The sequence below is a fragment of the Malus sylvestris genome, chromosome 15 (assembly GCF_916048215.2).
Source record: "Malus sylvestris chromosome 15, drMalSylv7.2, whole genome shotgun sequence".
Classification (NCBI taxonomy): Eukaryota; Viridiplantae; Streptophyta; class Magnoliopsida; order Rosales; family Rosaceae; genus Malus; species Malus sylvestris.
This window is the reverse complement of record NC_062274.1, coordinates 52,250,278-52,257,215: the sequence shown is the minus strand read 5'-3', so window position 1 is coordinate 52,257,215 and position 6,938 is coordinate 52,250,278.

The window sequence follows — 6,938 nt, the reverse complement described above, 5'->3', positions numbered from 1 at the left end:
GGGATACTTTTGCTTTTGACAGAGTAATGAATGTATCGGCACGTGTGCTGTTACGCTTGTCTCCACATGCTTCCTTGTATCCTTCGCACTTGCCCTCTCTGTTCCTCAAGCAGATGCGGAATCTTCCCTGGAAACATAAGATGTTGAAGATGAGTACTCGAAAGCAATGCCAGGTAAGTAATCAGGTAAGGGGTTCCAGGCAGTCAGTTCCTGGCTGGAAGCTTGATTCCAAGTGCTGACTGATTGCTCTCTTTCTCCTTGTCTTGCAGGTAAAAACAAGGCCAAAAGAAAAGACAGGGAAAAAGCATGATATGGGATACTCTTGCTTTTAACCCTGATGATATGAGATATTCTTGCTCTAGTATAGCTTGTTTGCAGAGGTATTATCGGGGGGAAAGAAAGCTGAATATTTCGAAAGGCTTCGTTGGGAGTGCCCTCTCAGATATGATGAAGGGTTGAGCATTTTTGCAGGTCTGCCTGTCCGTTGGGGATAGAGGTCGACATATATAGGAGTCTCCCTAACAACAAGTAGTAATGCTATTCCTTTACCCTGCTTGGTCATAGCACGGTAGTGGGAGCTGCCAGTTTCACATGTTTTAACTCTGTCAGAGCATTTTGAAAAAGTGGTCTGTGGTATCTGGCTCTCGAGATTCGGAGAACGATGCCTCTTCGATTTTTGAGAAAGCAATCATGCTGGGGGTATGACTCTCGAGATTCGGAGAGCAGTGTCTCTTCGATTTTTGAGGAAGTAATCATGTTGGGAGTCTGGCTCTCGAGATTCGGAGGGCGGTGCCTCTTCGATTTTGGAGCAAGCAATCTTGTTGGGAGTGTTGTCTCGAATGTGAGTAAAGGTTGGGCATGTTTGCTAGTCTACCTTGCCACGAAGCACAAAGGTTGACACACAAGGACTTTCCAATTATCCAGCAATGGTACTGTTCCTTTACCCTCTCTTCGATTTTGAGAAAGTAGTCATGTTGGGAGTCTGGCTCTCGAGATTCGGAGGACGGTGCCTCTTCGATTTTGGAGCAAGCAATCTTATTGGGAGTGTTTTCTCGAATGTGAGTAAAGGTTGGGCATGTTTGCTAGTCTACCTTGCCACGAAGCACAGAGGTTGACACACAGGGACTTTCCAATTATCCAGCAGTGGTACTGTTCCTTTACAGTTGTGGGTAATAATATGGTAGCTAGACCTTCAAAATTTATGTGTCTAAACTTTTGTTAGTGCTGTTTCTTTGCTATTCTTTTACCTTTCTTGGTCAGAGCGATGTAGTGGGAGCTGCAAGCTTCACGTGCTCAACTTTGGCAGAGAACTTTGGCAAAGTTATTTGTGGTACCCATGAGCTATTGTTGCGTGTGGGAAGTGGGTGATTGAACAGTAAGATTCATGTGCTTTCTACTTCACCAGAAGTCTTCGACAGAATGCCCATAATTTCTGCAAAGCTGAGTGTGCGTGTGACAGGTGCTGACAAGGCTAGAAAAGTAGGTGCCTCTTCGATTTCTGAGATAGGCCCTCGTGGTCTCTGAGCAGCCCAGCTTTTGAGAAAGCGAGCGCCTCTTCGATTGATTCGGAGAACGATGCCTCATCGATTTTTGAGAAAGCAATCATGCTGGGGGTCTGGCTCTCGAGATTCGGGGAGCAGTGTCTCTTCGATTTTTGAGAAAGTAATCATGTTGGGAGTCTGGCTCTCGAGATTCGGAGGGCGGTGCCTCTTCGATTTTGGAGCAAGCAATCTTGTTGGGAGTGTTTTCTCGAATGTGAGTAAAGGTTGGGCATGTTTGCTAGTCTACCTTGCCACGAAGCACAGAGGTTGACACACAGGGACTTTCCAATTATCCAGCAATGGTACTGTTCCTTTACCCTCTCTTCGATTTTTAAGAAAGTAGTCATGTTGGGAGTCTGGCTCTCGAGATTCGGAGGACGGTGCCTCTTCGATTTTGGAGCAAGCAATCTTATTGGGACTGTTTTCTCGAATGTGAGTAAAGGTTGGGCATGTTTGCTAGTCTACCTTGCCACGAAGCACAGAGGTTGACACACAGGGACTTTCCAATTATCCAGCAGTGGTACTGTTCCTTTACCCTTGTGGGTAATAATATGGTAGCTAGACCTTCAAAATTTATGGGTCTAAACTTTGTTAGTGCTGTTTCTTTGCTATTCTTTTACCCTTCTTGGTCAGAGCGATGTAGTGGGAGCTGCAAGCTTCACGTGCTCAACTTTGGCAGAGAACTTTGGCAAAGTTATCTGTGGTACCCATGAGCTATTGTTGCGTGTGGGAAGTGGGTGATTGAACAGTAAGATTCATGTGTTTTCTACTTCCCCAGAAGTCTTTGACAGAATGCCCATAATTTCCGCAAAACTGAGTGTGCGTGTGACAGGTGCTGACAAGGCTGGAAAAGGCTGGAAAAGTAGGTGCCTCTTCGATTTCTGAGATCGGCCCTCGTGGTCTCTGGGGAGCCCAGCTTTTGAGAAAGCGAGCGCCTCTTCGATTTTTGAGATCGGCCTTCGTGGTCTTTGAGCAGCCCAACTTTTGAGAAAGCAAACGCCTCTTCGATTTCTGAGATCAACCCTCGTGATCTCTAAGCAGCCCAGCTTTTGAGAAAGCAAACGCCTCTTCGATTTCTGAGCAGGCGCCTCTTCGATTTCTGAAGCTTCGTCGAGTGCAGATTTTTATAGGGGCTGGCATTAAGTTCCAAAGCACACTTGAATCTCCACCAGTAGAAGCTTCATTCTTGCACTTCTAAGATCTTGATTTGTCCGACCTCTTCTCTCTTCAACACCTTTGAAAATGTCTGGCCCCTCCGACCGTCGTTTTGACTTGAACCTTGTTAAAGAGGCAGCCCCGCCTTCTCCAGACAACATATGGCGCCCATCCTTCGTCTCCCCTACTGGTCCTCTTACCGTTGGGGATTCCGTGATGAAGAATGATATGACCGCTGCGGTGGTGGCCAGGAACCTTCTCACTCCCAAAGATAACAGACTACTTTCCAAACGGTCTGATGAGTTAGCTGTTAAGGATTCGCTGGCTCTCAGTGTTCAGTGTGCAGGTTCTGTGTCTAATATGGCCCAACGCCTATTTGCTCGAACCCGCCAAGTTGAATCATTGGTGGCTGAAGTGATGAGTCTCAAACAGGAGATTAGAGGGCTCAAGCATGAGAATAAACAGTTGCACCGGCTCGCACATGACTATGCTACAAACATGAAGAGGAAGCTTGACCAGATGAAGGAAACTGATGGTCAGGTTTTACTTGATCATCAGAGATTTGTGGGTTTGTTCCAAAGGCATTTATTGCCTTCGTCTTCTGGGGCTGTACCGCGTAATGAAGCTCCAAATGATCAACCTCTGATGCCTCCTCCTTTTAGGGTTCTGTCCAGTACTGAGGCTCCAAATGATCCCCCTCCGGTGCCTTCTCTTTCTGGGGCTCTACCGACTGCTGAGACTTCTCCTAAGCAACCTTTGTGAAGGCTCCCTCTTGTGTGCTTATTTTGACTCATGTATATGTACATATTTGTAGCTTATCGGGGATATCAATAAATAAGCTTTCCTTCATTTCAACGTATTGTGTTAAATACACCAAAGCCTTTTTCGCTAAGTTCTTTGAATTTTCTTTTGTTAAAGCTTGTATGTTGAAGCTTTCTGAGTGGAGCATGTAGGTTGGGGTAGTGTTCCCTTAATTTCCCGAGTGAGGAAAACTTCTCGGTTGGAGACTTGGAAAATCCAAGTCACTGAGTGGGATCGGCTATATGAATCTTAGAACGCCATTGTGCTCGATCCTGTGTCATGTCCTTCGTTAGATCCAAGTACTCTAAGTCTTTTCTTAGAGTCTCTTCCAAAGTTTTCCTAGGTCTTCCTCTACCCCTTCAGCCCTGAACCTCTGTCCCATAGTCGCATCTTCTAATCGGAACGTCAGTAGGCCTTCTTTGCACATGTCCAAACCACCGTAACCGATTTTCTCTCATCTTTCCTTCAATTTCGGCTACTCCTACTTTACCCCGGATATCCTCATTCCTAATCTTATCCTTTCTCGTGTGCCCACACATCCAACGAAGCATCCTCATCTCCGCTACACCCATTTTGTGTACGTGTTGATGTTTCACCGCCTAACATTCTGTGCCATACAGCATCGCCGGCCTTATTGCCGTCCTATAAAATTTTCCCTTGAGCTTCAGTGGCATACGGCGGTCACACAACACGCCGGATGCACTCTTCCACTTCATCCATCCAGCTTGTATTCTATGGTTGAGATCTCCATCTAATTCTCCGTTCTTTTGCAAGATAGATCCTAGGTAACGAAAACGGTCGCTCTTTGGTATTTCTTGATCTCCGATCCTCACCCCTAACTCGTTTTGGCCTCCATTTGCACTGAACTTGCACTCCATATATTCTGTCTTTGATCGGCTTAGGCGAAGACCTTTAGATTCCAACACTTCTCTCCAAAGGTTAAGCTTTGCATTTACCCCTTCCTGAGTTTCATCTATCAACACTATATCGTCTGCGAAAAGCATACACCAAGGAATATCATCTTGAATATGTCGTGTTAACTCATCCATTACCAACGCAAAAAGGTAAGGACTTAAGGATGAGCCTTGATGTAATCCTACAGTTATGGGAAAGCTTTCGGTTTGTCCTTCATGAGTTCTTACGGCAGTCTTTACTCCTTCATACATATCCTTTATAGCTTGGATATATGCTACTCGTACTCCTTTCTTCTCTAAAATCCTCCAAAGAATGTCTCTTGGGACCCTATCATACGCTTTTTCCAAATCTATAAAGACCATGTGTAAATCCTTTTTCTCATCTCTATATCTTTCCATCAATCTTCGTAAGAGATAGATTGCCTCCATGGTTGAGCGCCCTGGCATGAACCCGAATTGGTTGTCCGAAACCCGTGTCTCTTGCCTCAATCTATGCTCAATGACTCTCTCCCAGAGCTTCATTGTATGACTCATTAGCTTAATACCCCTATAGTTCATGCAATTTTGTACGTCGCCCTTATTCTTGTAGATAGGCACCAAAGTGCTCATTCGCCACTCATTTGGCATCTTCTTCATTTTCAAAATCCTATTAAAAAGGTCAGTGAGCCATGTTATACCTGTCTCTCCCAAAAGTTTCCACACTTCGATTGGTATATCGTCTGGGCCTATTGCTTTTTTATGCTTCATCTTCTTCAAAGCTACAACCACTTCTTCCTTCCGGATTCGACGATAAAAAGAGTAGTTTCTACACTCTTCTGAGTTACTCAACTCCCCTAAAGAAGCACTCATTTCATGTCCTTCATTGAAAAGATTATGAAAATAACCTCTCCATCTGTCTTTAACCGCGTTCTCTGTAGCAAGAACCTTTCCATCCTCATCCTTGATGCACCTCACTTGGTTTAGGTCCCTTGTCTTCTTTTCCCTTGCTCTAGATAGTTTATAGATATCCAACTCTCCTTCTTTGGTATCTAGTCGTTTATACATATCGTCGTAAGCCCCTAACTTAGCTTCTCTGACAGCTTTCTTCGCCTCTTGCTTCGCTTTTCTATACCTTTCACCATTTTCATCAGTCATCTCCTTGTATAAGGCTTTACAACATTCCTTCTTAGCCTTCACCTTTGTTTGTACCTCCTCATTCCACCACCAAGATTCCTTTTGGTGTGGGGCAAAGCCCTTGGACTCTCCTAATACCTCTTTTGCTACTTTTCGGATACAACTAGCCATGGAATCCCACATTTGGCTAGCTTCCCCCTCTCTATCCCACACACATTGGGTGATTACCTTCTCTTTGAAAATGGCTTGTTTTTCTTCTTTTAGATTCCACCATCTAGTCCTTGGGCACTTCCAAGTCTTGTTCTTTTGTCTTACTCTTTTGATATGTACATCCATCACCAACAAGCGATGTTGATTAGCCACGCTCTCTCCTGGTATAACTTTGCAATCCTTACAAGTTATACGATCCCCTTTCCTCATTAGAAGAAAATCTATTTGTGTTTTTGACGACCCACTCTTGTAGGTGATCACATGTTCTTCTCTCTTCTTAAAGAAGGTGTTGGCTAAGAAGAGATCATATGCCATTGCAAAATCCAAGATAGCTTCCCCATCCTCGTTTCTCTCCCCAAAACCATGGCCACCATGAAAACCTCCATAGTTGCCTGTCTCCCTGCCCACGTGTCCATTTAAATCTCCTCTTATAAATAACTTCTCCATCTGAGCAATTCCTTGCACCAAGTCTCCAAGATCTTCCCAAAATTTCTCCTTCGAACTCGTATCCAACCCTACTTGAGGTGCGTACGCACTAATCACATTGATAAGTTCTTGTCCTATTACAATCTTGATTGCCATGATTCTATCTCCTACCCTCTTGACATCTACAACATCTTGTACCAAGGTCTTGTCCACGATGATGCCAACACCGTTTCTCGTTCTATTTGTGCCCGAATACCAAAGTTTAAACCCTGAGTTTTCTAGATCCTTTGCCTTACTACCAACCCACTTAGTTTCTTGTAGGCACATAATATTTATCCTTCTCCTCACCATAACTTCCACTACTTCCATAGATTTTCCCGTTAAGGTTCCTATATTCCACGTTCCTAAACGCATTTTGCTCTCTTGAACTCTACCCTTCTGTCCTAGCTTCTTCACCCTCCCCCGTCTAATAGGATCAAAGTACTTCTTTTGTGTGTCCCGGGTAAAGTTGATAAGAGCATATGCTCCCAAACAACTTTGAGTGGAGTCGTTCGAAAAGAAGTTTCTATGGCCCCCTTACTCATTTAACACTGCATCCGGGTGCCGATGGAGATACAGCGACCCTTGCTCACTTATCACTGTGCTCAGGCCACACAGCGCGCCACTTACGGATGACGCCCTAGCTTTAGCGCGATTTTGTTCTTGATTCATTTTCATAAGGATTCGACGTGATCATGGAGTGCCGGCTGTCGACTACCTGACGCCCTCCCCCTCCTCC